This window comes from Cyrtonyx montezumae, unplaced genomic scaffold (assembly GCF_038088225.1).
Source record: "Cyrtonyx montezumae isolate F1298 unplaced genomic scaffold, pur_monq_1.0 scaffold_10, whole genome shotgun sequence".
Lineage (NCBI taxonomy): Eukaryota > Metazoa > Chordata > Aves > Galliformes > Odontophoridae > Cyrtonyx > Cyrtonyx montezumae.
The window spans coordinates 46,727,314-46,746,430 of record NW_027071826.1 but is presented as its reverse complement, the minus strand read 5'-3'; the positions used below and the strand labels follow the sequence as shown (position 1 = coordinate 46,746,430).

Genomic DNA, 19,117 nt, shown 5'->3' with positions numbered 1-19,117 from the left:
CATAGCTCTGGAATTGCATCACTAAGGCCCAAGCATGACCTACAAAAACTGTCTTTGACACCTAGCATGCTTTCAGACAAGCAGAAGAGCAAATTGCAAATAAATAAATTTCTCACATCAAGCAAGTAATGACTGATGTTAAAACAGCCTTTCATCAACGGTTACATTTTTGTTTGTTTATTTCAAGGCCTTGCTCACAAAAGAAAAGGAAGGAAAGAAAAGATTTACCAAACATTTTTAAATATAAGTACAGGCATTTTACTATAATCTGAATTTTCAGATATATTGACATACTCATCATGAGAATTTGCACACAGAAAAAGAACCACTTGCACCTTCATGTCTGAAACAAGATTTGAAAAGCTGAGTGAGACTGTCTCATGTAGTGCCTGAGTTTCTCTTTTGGACAACTACGTTACACTGTAGCATAAAAATGAATTGGCAAACATGCCCCGCCTGTTAACAGTGACACTAAAGTCACCAGTCAATTGACATGGTCTAGCTGTTCCAGCTAGGCTGAAGATTATTATGGGAAGCTCTTGTCTACAGCATTCACCAAGAAAAGAAAAAATACATCCCATCCACTATGGCATATTTTTACATGCTCATGAACACAGCCAAGCCGTATCAACAGATGATCCCACCGAATGCAGATAGTCCTAGGAGAGACATGGAGGACCTATGGGTTTTTCCCCAGGAGCTGCAGTTGCTTAATGCTTCTCATGATGAAGTTTTCTATTTCTTTTATTTATAGCCTGTTTTCCCATTTGTTACCTCTCCAACACAACTGTCTGGCCAGCCTAGATCTGTTATTTAAACATGGTGCTGAGAGTTCAGCTCAGTCAAACATGCACAACTGGAAGACTGCGGCCTATGATCTAGTTCTTCTGGACCATAGAACAAACAACAGTCCATAAAAATCCTCTCGCTGAAAGTATTGTAGATATAAGAGCTGCAGAACCTGCCAGAAAGTTAAGAACACAGGAAAACCGTGTGACAGAAACTGAGATGTTGCTATCTTCTCAGTTTCTTGGAAAGTGGAAGAATATACGTGAAAATGAAAAATAAAGTCACTAAATAACTCTTGAAAGGCTACATTCCCTAATGCTGATCAGCCCACAAATGTCCTAGGTTTTGTGTTTCAGTTTCTCACTCTATCCTCTTTCTTCCCTTGTTTCCTTTAATTCCCTCCCTCCTTTTGTGTCCTCAGAATCTGACCACTTCAGGTTCCAAAGCATCTATTTCATTTCTGCTTTGCTTTTAGCTACTGTCAAGCCTTCATCACTAACAAGATCAAAAAGCTACCACTCTTCCACTCAGACCTACTCTAAAGACATAATATGCCATTGAGTTTCACATTCAACACACAAATCACAAATCAGTGCATAAATGTATTAGGATTACTAATGTAAACTGATTATTTAGAATCCAGAAAGTCTTTCAACAATATTTGCTATCAAGCTGTTATTAGAAGGATCAGTAAAACACAGAAGTGTTCAAGGTTCATGCTAATTATCCACAGGCTGTTTGTACAAACAGTATGATAGTCATGTATACATCCAAAACTGATTAAAACATACAAAAGTGACCAAACTGATCAGCCTGAACACTATCCAGAAGCATACCTTTTCCCATATAGCAAAGGCAGACAACCTGTGTCTCACAGTATTTGTTGTGAACAACTTCATGAGCAATAAAAAAGGAATAAGAGCTTAGTCTTAAGTATACTAAGCACTGAAGAGGACTTCTTTGACCACTGCATGCTATCTTCTTAGAAAGACAGCTTTACACCATCTATACTGAGAAGTTGTAATAATTTTAATGTATTAATCTATCACCAACTGCTATCTGATTGTAGAAATTCACTATGCATGCTCAGCAGCACTCAATAGCAATAAGAGCACTGCAGTTACTAAGCAGTTAACACATTCTTTCTTCTCTCCCTTCTTTGTCTTTTAACATCCTTTCCCCTCCTCCTCCTCTCCCTTTATTTCTTCATCCCATCTTTTTCTCCCACACGTATTCAAGAAGGCCCAATTCAGCACAGTGTGACATCAGCAGAGATCAGCAACAGCTGCTGTTCCAGCTACAACAGTGAGTTGATTTAAAAAAAAAAAAAATCAAGGAGCAACTTTAAAGTTAGGGAGAGCTATTTAAATTGAGTAAGTAATAACTCAGCTGAGGACTTGGACTTCGGCTACACTCAATAGGAGTGCTTCATTACCTACTTGTGGGAATGCCACTTGTCTGTGATGAGGTCAGAGCCTCCTGGTGATAAATTCCATATCTGCTGTTTAGTCCGGTCAGCTGAAAATAAACTAGCAGATGCCATGCTGATTTGCATCCAGTTGCTACTGATACTAAAGAGCCGATATGACAAAGACAGGAAGTATCATGTGGGAGCCACACATACACGGTCTGAGAGGAAACAAGCATTCACCTTCTTTATCTATACATCCCATGCTGAATTAATGAAATACAAAGTCTTCCAGAAGAGGAATGCAGTAATCAAACACAATTTGGGGCTGGATTCTTCTCTTACTGTTTGATTTGTTATCCTAGTCATTTCTGTGCCATTTTTATTTAAACAAAAGAAAAAGAAAAAAGAAAGAAAAAAAATCCATCAGAAGTAAGATCAGAAACAGCTTATACCTTGAAGTTTGCACTTCTGTAAGAGATTATCCTTACATATAATGCAGCATAACAATTTCCTCCTGTTCCTTTTGGTCATGTTATGCAGAATACTCAGTATAATCAGTACAGTTTCCGCTGTGCTGGTGAGACATCACCTGGAACACTGTATCCAGGTGAGTCCTCAGTACAGGAGAGATGTGGACCTCTTGGAGTGTGTCCAGAAGGGGGGCACAACAACGATCCAAAGAATGGAACACCTCCCCTACGAGGACAGGAGGAGAGAGCTGGGGCTGTTCGGCATGGAGAAGAGAAGGCTCTGGGGAGACTTCAGAGTGCCCTTTCAGTATCTAAAGGGAGCCTATAAAGGAGGAAAGGGACAGACTATTCAGCAGGGTCTGTTCTGACGGGACAAGGGGAAGCAGTTTCAAATTAAGAAAGGGGAGATTTAGATTGGGTACAATAATGGTAGGGAGGCACTGGAACAGTTTGCCTAGAGAGGCAGTGGAAGCCCCAACCTTGGAGACACTGAAGGCCAGGCTGGTGGGCAGGGCTCCAAGCATCCTGATCTAGCTGTAAGTATCCCTGTTCGCCGCAGAGGAGTTGAACTAGTTGGTATACCTTAAGGGTCTCTTCCAACTGAAAAGATTCTATGTAAATGAAATTGGAATTTATCCTGTCCAAGTGAGGACTTCATAAATTAGAAACTCGGTAATTAATCCAGATTCTCAGTACTCTGATTATCTCATCTACCTTCTCCGTCCTATCTATTTTTTCTCTTTTCCTGAAAATACTCCATATAATGCCCAGCAGAATAGAAGTCTTTCACTTTTAGGGAATCATCTTGACCTTGAGACAGTAATTTGAACCCACTCCAATCACGGTATGTCATACAGTGGTGTTTCAAAATCAACTGTCAGTGGACACACCCACTCAGTCCACACAGTCTCTGGCACTGCATCTGCACTAGAATACACAGCAATGTATCTCCACTAAAATCACTAATTAGAGTTCTTGTTATGCTCTTAAACTTTGCAGATTGAATCATTATTGTTTAGAGGCAATGGTGAAGATGAGAATAACATGAAGAGTTTTCACTGAGTAAGGAGAAAGGAGTGGAAACATGAGGGAAGGTTTTCTACACAAATAAGGAAAGAAAACAAGACTTTTCCAGACTTCCACCAAAGGCCAAGGGAAGATCTGCAAAGCTGGGAAGAACGGCCCACTTAACTGCTTGAATACTCAGTACACACGGCTCCCCGAAGTCTAGATTGAGCATTGTGGGTGCTGGACACACTGGTCTGGCTCTGTCGTGCCTCTATAAGCTTGCATACAGAGGCAGCAAGGGATGAAGTGGGACTGCTGTGCCTAATGGGGACTGCTTGAAACATGCTGTCCCTCAGGAGCACTGTGCATATGATGAAGAAGCACAAGGACATTATGAAGCATAAACTAATCTATATCTGAACTGCAAAAGCACTTCTTGAAGAATGAAAGGAGTCTGTGATTTGTTTACCTGCAGTAACAATATAGCTCTGAACAGAAGGGCATCTGCCCTCCAAATCGAAGTAGCCAGATGCCAGAATAACAAGTATCAGCACACCCTTCCACCTCCGGGTGGCAAATTGACTTCCCACTCAGAACCTCAAATCTAGGCATGCTAGATCATCATAGATGCTACAGCATGGGAATGTTCCTTTCCTCTCAAGCAAGCATGCATTCAGATATGGAACTTGGTGTGCAATCAGAGTAGTAAAAATATGTAAGTAACATCACTAAGAGTACAGAAGATCGGTTGTCCTATCAATAAGCAGAAAGGAAAAGGTTTTACCTTACTCCTTTTTCCAGAACATCTGGTAGCAATGCCTTGCTTTCCTGACCTCAGTTCTATGTTTTCCCACCTTGTCACAGTTCTCTAAACTTACTCCTCACAGTCTGCGTAGCCCTCATCCCATCCCAACACCATTTAGCCCACAAAATCAAGATGAAAAACTGATCACATCTAACCTGTTTTGAAATAAATGAAGAGACACCATTGTTACTTTCAAAAACAAATACCACAGGTACCATAATTTCAATAAGGAATGAACAGGCCGTATAATGGCCACTAACACCTATAGAATGTGATCAGAAAGTATGACAGAGTTTTCCTAAGAATTCACTGTTGATCTTTTGGGTAAGCTACAAAAATAAATGCAGATACCTAAATATATATATTGAAACATACCTGCTTGTGTACACCTACCATATACTTGCAGTAAAGGCTGAACAAAGTATGTTCTTTTGCAGTGACCTACATGAGCCCCTCAGCAGCAGGGAAAAAGAAAAAAGAAAGAAAGAAAGAAAGGATCTGCAAGAAGATACAGTTCAGCAGGTCAGAGGTATCTGAAAGGAAGAAAATGCATAACCGCAGCCTCCACATTTACAGAAAGTCGACAGTCAGAAGGCTCACATTCAGCATATACTACAGCTGAAAACCTTCTAGAAAAGTCTGTACGGAGAAACATGTGATCTAGCACATAGTTGACATGACATGAACTCCTGTCAGTATCATCCTAAAGCCATAAGCAACATCATGTTATTATTATTAGGGGGTGGGCCTCTTCTCCCTGATAAATAATGACAGGACGAGAGGGAATGGCCACAAGTTGCGCCGGGGAAGATTTAGATTAGACCTGAGGAAACATTTTTCTCTTTCTTTTGAGTGGTCAGGCACTGGAATGGCCTGCCTAGGGAGGTGGTTGAGGCACCATCCCTAGCGCTGATCAAGAAGCGTTTAGATGAGGTGCTAAAGGATTTGATTTAGTAGTTGGGTAGGGATGGTGATAGGAGGATGGTTGGACTAGATGATCTTGTAGGTCCTTTCCAACCTTATGAACCTATGAACCTCTGTAGATGAACCTGACTGCACCCTAACTGAAACCAAAGCAAGTTATTTTCCACACTGAATTGTATGCAAATGAGGCCTTCAGATGCATCTCCTGCCTGCCAGCATAGACACAGAAGGGTTTTCCATTGAATTCTAAAGAAATTGGACCACATCCTAGGGAACACAACTGTGGCTTGGACTAAAATGGAACTCTTCAACTTCAGAAAAATGGAGCTACGCTTGGTTATGACAGTTAAAAACATCTCCACGTGACCAAAATATTTCTCTTACTCAGATCAACATTCAAATGTGTTGTATATTAATATAGCATGTAGCATATTGATGTAATATATTAAATCCTTCAAAACATTCACTCTAATAATAATTTGCCAGACAGGCATATTAAGTTCTTCTTATCTATAAAGCTACCAGAACATGATCCATTATCTAGTTCCACCCGCTACTTTCAGTAGTTGGATTTGGTACTTCTGAGGCAAAATGTAGCAACTATCCTTAGCATGCTACTCTACTGTATTTAGGAGAGGAAGTAAGGATTAACTGAGCCAGTTAAAATTGAATGAAGAATGTAGATGGGCAACTATGTCCTATCTTAGCTGGAACTAGGCCATGACATTGAGGTTAACCCCCCTACTTGTGCAAAAATACCATGGGTTTTTACTAACCACAACTGGTCAGGATTTCAGTTTAACAAGCCCATTCACAACAATAATACAGATTCAAAAAGCATGCATAAACATCCTCCAAAAGTGTGATATTACAGCTCAAAGTACTCACATATTCGTACACCAATTGTAACCTACAAGTAAGCAAAATTAAGTGAGATTGCAAGATTACCTTAATGCAAAACTTTCACAGTACAAACATCTGTTTAAACATGAAGACTTCCCAAAAGCTTCACCTCAATAGTTCTGGAGCATCTAACAGATAGCCTCTGTAGAACAAGTTTCTATGAGTAATAAGGAAATTTGCAGCAGTCACTGCCTCCTCCGCACTGGGACACTGACCAATACAGTTTATGAAGTAAACAATTCAATAGCAGCCCTTCCAGAGCAGCTCTTCACCACGGCAATCTGCTCTGGAATTAAGGTCTCTTTTATTCCAGAACAGAACATCCAGATAGGGAGCACCCTGCAATGTGCTTTGACCTCCTCATGAGTAGGTCTTTGGAGTAATGTATTAGTGCTCCTTATGTTGTGTCACAGTTAGTTGGGATTAGTAAATACATCTTATCATTAAAAATATTATTTCCTGCACATGCTTTTAATTTGCTGTAAAGTACGGTAAGTAAGAAATCAAGCTATCTTCAGTAAATCTCAAAAATATTATCATTTTTTGTTTCCAATAAAAGATATTTCAAGTGAGTAGTAAAATTCCAGTGGTGCATGGAAGGGGTCTCAGAGAAACACACACACAGAAAAAAAAAGAAAAAAAAAAGAAAAAGAAAAAGCCCTACTATAAACAAGCCATCATTCTGGTAAGAGGAAATACAAACAACCAGAATAAAAATAGTTGACGCACAAAAGCCATAATGAGGGGGTTGCTCAAAAAATAACTTCTACTTTGAATGGTTTGGATGAAATACAAATTATCCACAGAAAAGTGTGGACTGGCATAAATGTTTGTACAAAATTATAAGTATATTTCTAGAAGTATGCAAGAGACAACCGCCTGCATGCTGCACAAGGTCCCAACAACGCTCTGCATAAGTGCTAGTGCACACAGTCCAAACCACTGCATTTTAATTACTATGCAGCCTCAGATATATTGCCTTTGATATGGAAATGTTCTTGTTCTCTCATCTTCACATACGGTCTCATGCACAGAAATCTTTATCTGATTCATAAAAAATAAACTAGAATCCAATCTCAACACCTGACCTCAGTGCTTAGAAGTTTTTTACTAAGCACGGTGTCACTATAAAAAGAATGGATAATACTGGTGTAAAGTTAGATATTTTGAGCAATGATATGAAGGATTTGCAGTTAGGAATCAAATCAATACTTCACCTCTGAGGTTTTAGATTTTCCTGTTGCCTTGTATCAGACTACTACAGACTGGAGAAACAACTGACTACACCTTTCTGTCTAGCTCAAGAAGAAAGATGAAAAAAATTAAGTGACATCCTACCTTAACACCGATAGAAAAGATGTAACTTGGGCACTCAGTGTATGGAAAAGATGCTGAATTTTTTTAAAAAATCCTCAACATTAAACTTGCCATCGTTTGTGGCAGATTTATTATTATTATTATTTAATTTGTACCTAACATTTTTGTGCATATTTTAAAGGTATGCACTATGAAGTTTACACAGAAAGAAGCAAAATGTATCCCAAGCTTTGTTTATCAAACAACTAAAATGAACAGAAAGAATATTTAAAATACAAAAGCAGTACATTCTGTATCTTCTATCAACGTCGCCTAATAAGAAAGCTAAGAATCTTTGACGCTGACAAATTCTGCCCATATAGAAAACATTAAATATTCCAATCTATTTAGAGAATTCTCCTAGCTCTATAGAATTACCATCCTTTTTATAAAGAATATGATCTCTGTAACCTCTCTATAGAAGATAATGACCCATCTGTAAATCATTTTGTTGCAGGTTATCTGTTTTTCATCACTTCTAGTACCTGCCTGTGCCTGATGTGATACCCTTAAACACATTAACTTGATGGAATGTTTTGCCTGACTTCAAAAAAGCATCAATTGATAGATATTTATTCTCCACTATAAATGAATGACTCTGATTGGCCTGGTTTACCAATACATCTAATTTTATATTACTCTTGCCAATTCACAAAGCTCAAGAAATATTTGATTAAAATCATTTCCAAGCAATGATTTTCAAACCCTTGCTACTGTTTTCTTTCTTCTTAATTTAAGGAGACAAAACAGTAAACATAAAACTGATACGAGGATTTTAAAATATACAAGAGGAGGAAAGAAAAGTCTATGTACAGATTCTTGTTTCTTTAAGAGAAAATCCATTTTTTCGGGTTCCTGTTGTACTAATTGAAAGAGAATTATTTAAAACTTCACTGAATACTTGAATATACGATGGGTATGTGCAGCAGTTTCACCAGTGCCAAAGAACTCTAGACTTTCTGAAAGACAGTGAACTCAAAATTGGCAGGAAATCTCTCACAATGATGTCATAAATATTTGTTTGTTGCCACAGAATAATGTTTTAAAAGAATACCTACTTCTGTGCTGAAAGGCTTTGGGAATGTGTAATCATCCAGCCTTATCACAGCAGAAATCAGCTTCTTTACAGCTTCTTTATATCTTTCAGATCACTCCCTTCTGCACAGATCTACATTTCAATAAATCTGTGTGTGTTTCACATAGACGTCAGTCCAGCTTGGTACACCACCTTACTAATGACAAGATTTATCTCAACTTTTTTTTTACAATTGCTGTTTTTACAATATGGTATCATGGTCTGCAATAATATATCAAGAAATACAGTCACACAACTGGGTACCTAAAAATTTCCAAAGAGCTCATTTAAAATAAAAGGAAATCCAGTTTCTATGTTTTGGAAACAAGTCTCCTAAAGTTTCTATTCCTGTTCTTCTACCTAAGGGGAAAAAAATAGAATGTAGCATATAATAATTAAAAAAAAATACACAAAAAGACACTGAGGGAAAAAAAAAAAAAAGAAGACAGCAAATAGGAATCAGCTTACTAAGTCAAAAACTTGGAACATGCACCTGTGTGTTTCACTGCTACTTGATGAATACGCCGTATGTGAGCTACCGAACACATCATACAGCAGTACCACTCTCGCAGGTTCTGACACCATGTAGAAATGTTTCAAAGCCCTGTCTCCTTGATTTACTATATTAACTGAAATGTTTTAAAAATATGTCCTTGTATCACTTCAGCTGACATAGCTTATATATACAAACACCCCTATTTACATAACTTTAAAAACATTAGTCATTACACACAACCTCTGCCAAACAAGCCCACTGATCTTTCAAGTCACACTATGGAAAGAGAAATATACATCGCCCCACTGTACGGGGTGTAAAGAAAAGTGCATCATGCTCCTCCAGTGATTTTTGTTCCACAAAATAAATAAATAAAGTGACAGAAGCCTTTTAAGTGTGATCCACGCACTTTTAAGGGTGAAATCAGACCAAGTGTAAAAGATTAATGGATATGCTTCCTGAAGTGATATCTCCCAAGGTGATTATAGTGTTTAGCAGATATAAGGTCATGACTAAAGAAACTTTCTGCTGCCCACTGAGAACAAAATATTTGGTTTTGCTATCATCGTGCAAAGCTCTGCCCTTTATTACCATGAGATACCTCGAGGCCTCTAAGAACAGCAGACGTACACTGATACTTTCAACTAAAAAATACAATCAAAGAACACATCCAAAGGTATTTTTCCCCGCCATGCCAAAGAAGTTCAGCTGAAAGAGACCACTAGCAATTGTTGGTCACATATTAAAAACTGCTGGCTGGGGAACAAGCACCAGCAGTCCGCAGTTGTCAACAAAATCAATGTGACAGGCGAAGGCAGCTCACTTTGGACATCAGTTGTTCCTTTCTACAGGTCAGGCGCTGACGACCTAACGAAGGAAACCGACAGGCTTCACTTGGTTTCTCTTCTTGCTTTCATCAGGGCGTGAACGTAAGAAGGAAAGACTGAAGCAAAATGTTACATAAGTTCAGCAGGGAATCGGTAACGTGCAGAGGAGACAGGCGTCTGTGTGATTCCCTCTGCACTACGCGTTGTATGCGTGACACTGGTTTGGACCCAATGATACAGCTGAAAAGGGAACCAAGTGAGCTTTGAGGCAGCCCAGCTAAGACTCTCAGCAATACTGCAGCAGAGCGGAACTGCAAAGAGAGACAATAATGCATTTAGCAGAGGATGCGAGATTGCAGAGCAAAGGGCCTCTTACTTTCCCATTTCATTCATCTGAATGAATTCAAGTTCTGGGGGAGGAGGCCGGAGAAATCAGAGGGAGCGAAACAAAAAGTGTGCCAGGAGAGAAGAGGCCAGGCGCTGGAAGCCGGGGACAGAGTGGGGCAGACGCCAGCGCCCGGAGCCCTCGGCCAGGCTGCCCCGGGTGGACGCCTCCGCCGCAGCCGCCGCGGCCCCCGGAAGGTCGCTGCCACTGGCGGCCCGCGCGGGTCGCCCCGGAGCAGGGGCCGCCGGGCCCCCCTCCCACCGCCCCAGCCGGCGGCAGCAGGCACTCGGCCAGGCCTCGCAGCGCGGCCGGGGCAGGGCTGCATCCCTCCGCCCCCCCACCCCCCACCTCCCGCCGCGGGAGCGTGCTGGCGGCCCGGGCAGCGGCCTGGAGAGCTCTGGGAGCCGTGCCCGGGGCTCACCTTCCCCTCCCCCCGGAGGAGCGCGCTTCGGCTGGGCTCGCAGGCGATGCTGGCCGGGCTGCGCTCGGGGCACCGGTTCCAAGTACAGTGCCTGGTTCGGTTTCCGTATATTCTTTGGCTTTTAATAGCTAGCTGAGGAAAAAAGAAAGCATTATTGTTTTCCTTCTTTCCTTCTCTCATTGCCTATTCTAAATTTGACTCCAAAGTCGAAGCAGTTGAATTGGCTAATTCTGAATACAGTCTATTGAGAGACCAGACACAGCAGTATATCCCTGTATAGCAATAGATACAATGTGCTGAATTGGCAGTCTAATTATAAATGTGGCATTTGGACCTCCTTTCAGACCCAGTGCCACCTTACCTTATGAGGGAACTTCAACTACAGCAACTGTTCAAAACAAAATGCCATTACAGGATCAGCTTCACCCAACACTGGAACCGGCCAGGGGATTGTTTTACAAACAGCCTTTCTCACTTAACACAAGAATGTATTATAAGAAAAAGTTATGGATAGTGCAGAGTCTGAAAAAAACGCGTACGTATTTTCTGCCAGGTGTCGAGCTACTTCAAACTGCAGCATACTCCGAATGACCTCATTATTTTCTTTTAAATGTACTCACTATAAATAGATTATTTCTTAGGTTTACTAGAATGAGCTGCTAGGTACGCTCGCTGTTTATATTCCAAGTAGAGTGCACATATAACATTGTGAGAACAGAACCATGCGAAATATCCTGGCTCGAAACAAAAACCTGCAATAAGATATTGCCAAAGAACTCACGGTGCGCTGGAAAAGTTTTTAAAGCCTCTTTTCCACAGAAATATTTGTATATAATGGCAGACTACGCACACATATCTCACATTCATTCTTACTATTTGCTTTACGGTATAATGGCTTAATTAAATGAGTGGGCACAAGCACGTCAATAAAACAAGTCAAGTCAAGTCGAAATCTCAAAACAGGTTTCAAAATTACTCCATTACACGAATATGGAAAGGGAAATTCGTTAATTTTTGGACCCGAAACCCTGTTGGGAGACTGTATAAAACCGTTCTCCTGCCCTCACGGCCAGCTCTGAAGATGCGAACACCAAAAATGTTAAAATGAGGGTAAAAGAAAACAGTAGGAACAAAGTGCCGCTCCTGCGCCGAAGGCTATTTAAATTAGCTTAATAAACACACACCTTATCTCCAAACAGCAGGCGAAGATATATGACTTTATCACAGAAAGTTTTACCGTCTGTGTTTTTGGGAAACACCCCTAGGACAGAGCTAATCTACCGTCCCCAGGCCCCCGGCACGCTGACTTCCCGCAGCCCCCCCCCCCCCCCGCCACGCAGACACAACACTAATTGTCTCTTCACGTTGCCACTTTCACTCCTTCCCTTCCTCTTTTTTTTTTTTTTTTGTTAAGAAAGCCCCACACGCAAGAAAAACACCGCTGTGAAACGGTCCGCCGAAAGCAACGACAGCAATCAAATCGATATGATCAGTGCCTCTGATTGACCTCAAGGCCCTGCTCTGCTAAAGCGCACAGCCCCTGCTGCAAAGCGGGTTAACTGCTCGCCGCTGTTGAACACAGCCAGGAACCGGAGCTGGAAAGCTCTCCCGGCAGAGGAGCAGCCCCCTGGCAGCTCAATTATTAACGCACGCGTGTAGGTACCTGATCACATCGCGCCTATACGTTCCCCCTCCCGCACCTAAGAGCCGCGCTCCCGCAAGGGCGACCCGGCGCCGCCACACGCGTGCACGCGTTCCCCGGGCGGCTCGGCGGCAGCGCGGTGCCCGCTCCTCCCCGGAGCAGGGCAAGGCGCGGAGGCACTCTCATTAGCTCCCACTGATGACTCCTTTCAGGATCGTGAATGGAACAATTGTCAAAAACTGCGGGAAAAAAAAACAAGCCCTGAGACTATTATATACAGACACAGCTTGTGTGCGCGCATGTGACATTTTCAGGCGACGCAGATTTGTCCGTAAACTCTTCGGCATTATTCGAGATAAAACATTCAATTGCTTATACGGTTAAAGAGGCCGCTTATCCCCAGTCAAAAACCCAAACAGCTTCGAAGGTAGCGGACGCCTGGAAAAGCACGAGCTCTCCGCCAGACACACCTTGCCTTCCTCGGATCCTACGGCACTGCCTGTAAGCAGCTGCGCCGCGCCGTGCAACTGTCACTATTTTGTTTTAAAGGAAGAATAATAACAGCAATAATAACAAGTGAAATACTTCCTGAAAACTTACTTCGCACTTAGTTTAGGCACTAGTCTTTTTTTCAGCTCGCAAAGGAAGCCGTTTTGTCCAGGTTAGGTATTGTCTACTTATGGATCAGCCTCTGGCTAGGGGTTTATTTTAATTTATGGCTTATGCATTCTTTTAAGGTCGATTTGCATGACCTCCGGCAAGGAGCTACGGCGGCGAGAACTCCGGAGCCGGGCGTTGCCGCAAAGCGGCACGCATCGCCCCCTTGCCGGGCGCAAACAGAGCTCTCCGATGATGGAGTGCTCTTTTCCCCTCTGCCTGTGTATCGCAAATTAGGGCGCGATATCAACGTTAAAGTTTTCAGTATAACTTTATCCGAGCCCTCTGCTCGCGGAGATAAGGCGGCGCTCGGAGCCGCAGAGCCCCGGGACAGTGCCCCGCCGTGGCCGAGGACGGCACTGCCGCCCGCAGCTCCCGCAGCTTTGTATGGCTCCCCGCTCCGGGGATAGCACTCGGTTGTGGCCAACTTCAAAGCGCTCACCCACCTCAAACTTAAAGGAGAATCTAAAAGCCCCACTGAACTCCTCTCGCCTCGCTCCATCCCGTGCCCTCCGGGGTTAGCCGCGAAGAGGAACCCACGCGAACACTCCGGGGCGGTGACAGCAGCGCTCCGCTCCCAAAGATTTATTTCGGATTTTATTTTTCCTGTCTCTCTCTCTCTCTCTCTTCTCTCTCTTTCTCCCTCTCGTGTTAGTTCCTTGCGTACGATCTCTTCCCGGCACCATGTGTTCGCCTGCCGTGGGGGATCTTAAAATACAGCGCTGATCTGTCACTACATTTTAAAATAAACTCTACTCGGGGAGGATGAGAAAGTGTTGTGATTTCGGGGTGCTGAGGTCCCTCGGTATCTCTAAGCCTCGGGATTCGCACAGCCCCGGAAACTCGCCCGGGGACGAGACTACAACTAGTTTTTCCTAAAGAAAAAACAACAACAACAACCTCGTGGTATAAAAGTAAATAACCGTGCACGGGGAGGCGGGGGAAGGGGTGCATTCAGCAACGTTAAAAGCTAAACAACACAGCTACCTCCGGACGCTGCTCCTTCACTCAATTGCAACTAACAACCCATTAAAGACAGCGCAGGGGGAACCGGATTCTCTCCTGCAAAGCGACATAAATCCAGCGAAAACCCATTAAACCACCACCGCCGCCACCAAGCAACGCAGCACTACACACCACAGCAAACAACAGGTATACAACACAATAGGGCTTGGTTTTTTTCCTGGTTACCTCCTCGGAATCCAGTGTGGCACAAAGCACTGGGAGAGCCTCCTTTTTTTTTTTTTGCAACGCGCTTCGGTAATTTTCATTAAAAAATAATAATAAAAATAAAAAATAAGAATAAAAATAAAAATAAAAAAGAGGGAAGGGATGAAAGGGGGGGGAGGGGGAGAGGGGGAAATAAATGGGTAGTAATTTGGTAAAATAAAATTAAGTAAAAGAAAAGAAAATAAATGAGCTAGAGTCTGCTGGTGTTTCTCCGGGCCATGGATGTGCAGGATCCCGATCGTTAGAAGTTTGCGGATGGGTTGCCTGGAGATTTGCTTACAATCAGGTTCATTATTATTATTTTTTTTTCCCTCCTGAAACAAGTGAAGGCGATGGTTACTGCTGTCAATCTTGGCAATCAATGTGAGCGGCCATGTCGTAAGTATTCAAAGCATTTCCCGTCGTGCAACATCAGAAAGTGAGTGGCCAGGGCATTGATCTGAGGAAGGCAGAAGGAGGCAGGGCTCCCCCGCCCAGACAGCACAGGCAAGATGAGACAACACAGAGAGAGAGAGGGAGAGGAAAGGCTGAGAGGGAGAGGGAGCCTGGGAGCGAGCGAGCGGGGAAAGCAACAACTGCGGAGAAAGTGAGCACAAAACAGAAAGTGAAATCACCCCGGGCTGCCAGCCGCATCCCCGAGAAGCTATCACCACTCACATTGCTATTAGACAAATGAAACCTTAAACCTCTCTCCTCTAATGACCACTGATTGCCCGGAGTGGTGAGGAAAGGTACCAGAAAGTTACCGGGAGGGGGGCGAGGGCGGGCAGGGGGTGGGCGGGCGAGGGCCGGAAGAGGGGGAGGCGGGGGCCGGGGGAGCTGCGGGCTGCGCGGGGGGAGCGCAGGGGGACCCCGGCGCTCCCCGCCCGCGCGCCACTACCCGGCACACGCCGAGCGGCACTGCTTGGCTCCCGCCCGGGCGGCTGAAAAAGAAGAGCAGAAGGGGAAGGGGGGGAGCGAGGGGGACACGGTCTGAGGGATGCGGGCCGGGCCGGCGGGGAAGCGGGGACGCAGAGGGGAAGCGCTCCGCGAGCGCCCGATGACAGCTGAGAGATAGATGGTGCTCTGAGGAGCCCGATCCCACCGCCCGGCCGGAGTAAAAAGCAACCGAAAGCTGCAGTAGGAATGACGCGGGCGGTGGGAGTCGGGCTCCGGAACCCCGAAGGAGGGGAGGCAGAAAGAGCTCGGAGCCCCCAGACCGCTCCGAGGAGCGCTCGAAGGAAGGCACGAGAGTGAGCGCGACTGACGGGGCGGGCAGGTAGGGGCTGGGGGAAAGCTGGCTTCGGACGGACTCCCGCGGTGATGCCGAGAGCTCCTAGCAGCGGCGATAGATGAAGATCTCCCTCCTGAAAGGCAATAGCCAGGGAACCAGGGACTCGAGCACGATTTAGGAACTCACTGACAGTGCCAACAGGGAGAAAATCCGGGAGAAGAAAGGGGCAAACTGAGGAGATGAGGGAGAGTCAACCAGAGGCACAGAGTGCTGCAGAGCCAAGAAAGCCTCTCTCCTGTATTTTTACATTCCAAAGGTAAACATAAAAGAGACTTTCAAACTGTCAGGGGCCCGCAGATCAGGTGGGCAAGCAGCTCTGCAAAGCTAACGTCTGCCTCTTTTGATATTATTCACACCTATAGGCTAAACTGTTGTTAGGATGGGAGTGTGGAAAGCAACCTCAAGCCCACAAAATGAGAGAGAGAGAGAGAGAGAGAAGTTGTTGATTCATCTCTGTATTTTTGGCACTTTCTCCCCATTTTCCAGAAGGCGCCTGGAACAGTTAGTAACAGAGAAACTTTTAAATTTTAAAATAGCTTCATAACTTATAGAGGCCAAAAAGACGAGGAGAAAGCCTGATTTCACTTCCCTGCTCTCGCAAGCTGAAATCTGCAGACTAGGTTAGAAGCAGAAGCCCTCCCGCAAATGAGCCCTGCCTCATCAGGACGTGATGAAAATTAGCCATTGCTGTGATGGCACACCTGATCTGGCCCTATTTCATTTTGTTAACAAGATGCAAGGCTTCAAGCCCCCCTAGAGTAGTGCCCATCGCAGCCCCCACCCTGCTATCCGAGGTGCTGTCATCCCTTTCTGGTCCAGTCCAGGAAAAGCAGAGTCTGAAGTCAGAACCTCCCAGAACAGCAGACCCTTCTAATAAGGGATTTTTTGACAATTTCACTACAGTACAAGGAGCAATCAAGTCTTATTTGGCAAGCAACAAGCACGTTGAAACTACTTGAAATGTATCTAGTAAAGCTTTATGATAAATTAGCTGGCTGAGGGCACAGCAGCTAATTTCCACCATTCTTCCAATTTTAATAAAAGATACTAAAAACCTGTAATTCGGAGATAGAATAAATTGTTAGTTTGGAAATACCGAGTTTGTATTCACTTGTGTCCAGCTAGTTCAAACTATTCACCTTGCTGCAGTTATCTACGGGATGGATTTAACAACAGGAAATAGCATCCTGTCCAGATACTGCTGCGTCCTCTTTCATCTTTCATTGTAAGAATTCCCAGCATTTTCCTTCTAACGCATGTAAACCTGCTACGAGTAATGCAAACACCTTGGCTTTAAGCACGACCAGTAGCTTTGGCGCACAAGAACTCTGAGTTCTGTAAGGAGACAGAGGCAATCAGAATACAAAGACGAAGCATCCCGCCCGATTTCGCTAAGCCATCGATTTGCTAATGGAAGCTTTTTCTTTTTCTTTTTTTTCTTTAAAGGAAAACAGAAGGAAGATAATAAACGCGCCCTCGAAGGTAGCATCCTCCTTCGCACAACTTCTTAAGTACGAGGCGGAAATGGGACAAGAGATAAGGAAGGCGTCGGAACAATTTAGCCGCCCACCGAAATCCAAACCAGAGAAGCATCCCCCTGCGCTCCCGAAATTCCCGTGCAGGGGCTGCCATCGGCTGGGGCAGGGCGCCGCAGGGATGCGCCCGCGTTCCCAGGCGGAGCGCGAGTAACACTCTCTAGCTTGTTGCTTCCCCGTGTGATCAATTAAGTTACAGATGCAGCACACAATGCCGCACAGTTACAACTTCCCCGCGGTAGAAAACGAGGACTCCGTGGGCATTGTATGCAAATGCGCATACATGTGCTCTGCACAGGGATAATTGCACTTCCCTCTTTGTTTGCATAAGCGAACATCCGCCGTACGCACGTGCAGAGAAAACAAGCAAACGCTTTTACTTTTAGCATTACTATGCGTTTAGGGACTACGTTTTACGTTTCTTCTCTCGCTTTTCTTCATTAAGGCTAGAGACAGGCACAGCAGCCAGCGCAGGCAGATGTTGAGGAGAGATGCTGGGCTGCTCTGCGTCGTCGCAGAGGGAAGGAATCAGCCCGTCGGTTCACGTCGGGGCACTTACCTGCTCACAGCCGGCAGTGCATTTTGCACCGTCTCTTTCATTAAACGCATAAAAGTTAAGCAATGCTCAACAAGCAGAGCAAACCCGTCTGTGTGTTGAGTTTTACCGCATCTTTAATAAGATGAGCAAGCCTACAACTCCTGTAGAGTTGGCACAACAGCCTCTGAAGTTTTGATTCAAATGGCAAAAAATTCCACCTTAAAAGTCATTCACCCCATTCTAAACTCCCCTCTCTCCCCAGTAAATGCCGGACAATTAACAGGCATATTTCAGAGTTCCCTCTACTGACACTCTCCGACAATGAAGACTTTTTATAGGCTTGTTAAAGATGTTCAGAGAAAGTTTTGCAAGATAATCAACAGCATCTGAGAGAAAGCTAAAGGAGAAGAAGTTAAAGTCTGTTCATCCGACTGGGAGAAAGTTTTGTTAGACAAGATAAAAGCATGTCCCTGCAGTGTTCTTCCTAAGCAACACCATCAGCTGATGCGAGTTCCCCTAGAACAAGTACCTCTCGATCTTTGCAAAATTTTAGAAACGTTTGCACTTTGTAACACCCAAAGCTAAAGAAAAACAAAACAAAACAAAAGAACAGAACCAACCTCTGAATTCTTTAAAGCGTCATCTGCCAACACAATGTATTGTCCTGGCAGAAGCAGGAACAAGGAGGTTTTAATTTCGCTTGAAACTGTGCATCACCCTGACCATGAGGGAAAAAGTCACAGCACAATCCCCCCACTTTACACCCCCGCTCCAAAATAAAAATTAAAAAAATAAAAAATAAAGGGGGGGGAGGGGGGAGGGGGTGGGGGAGAGAAGAGAAAAAGGGAAAACCACATAAACTTTTACAAAGAAAAATAAAAGCAAGTTTGACATGAAAACCCCTTCCTGTCTCGGAAAGTTCATTTTAAAGGTCTCCTCTGTAAATCTAAAGTGCAAACACCAGGCTAAGGTAGTGAGTGGCTGGAATTTGCATGCTGATAAGAGAAGGCTGTTGTACTTACAGTGACAGAGGGCAGGCTGCGGAAGAAAAGCTGTTTGTGTTAGCCTGAGAGTCACCCAGGGCTGCAATGAGAGGAGAAGAGAGGAGTGGGAGTGCCAAGCTGGATACACCTTCACCGCATCTCATCACATCTGCCAGCCTCTCTCTCCCTCTCTCTTTCATTTCCACATTCCCTTTGTTCCTGGAAAAAAAAAAAAAAAGAAAGAAAAAAAATCTACACGTCACATCAGTCCCCAGATGCAGTCTACACCAAAGAAAAAAAAATGAATAATTCAATCAAACTGTGCATAGTCTCTAAGGCACTAAATCTATTGCACTTAAAGAAACGAAGGGTAATTACCGCTATAGAAT

General features: G+C 43.9%; 1 protein-coding gene and 1 long non-coding RNA gene across 2 annotated transcripts in view; one reads left to right on the top strand and one right to left on the bottom strand.

Annotated features, from left to right (window-relative positions):
- SOX6 (SRY-box transcription factor 6) overlaps positions 1–14,426 on the bottom strand; it is a 361,252-nt gene extending 346,826 nt beyond the window's left edge. Inside the window, exon 1 of the mRNA XM_065755272.1 lies at positions 14,361–14,426. The gene's annotated coding sequence lies outside the window, so the exon portion shown is untranslated. The remainder of the gene's footprint in view (positions 1–14,360) is intronic.
- On the top strand, positions 14,112–18,352 carry LOC136060594 (uncharacterized). Its single transcript, XR_010623378.1, has 3 exons — positions 14,112–14,321; positions 14,724–15,130; positions 17,119–18,352. It is a non-coding gene; the product is annotated as an uncharacterized LOC136060594 (long non-coding RNA).
- Positions 18,353–19,117: the final 765 nt, after the last annotated feature.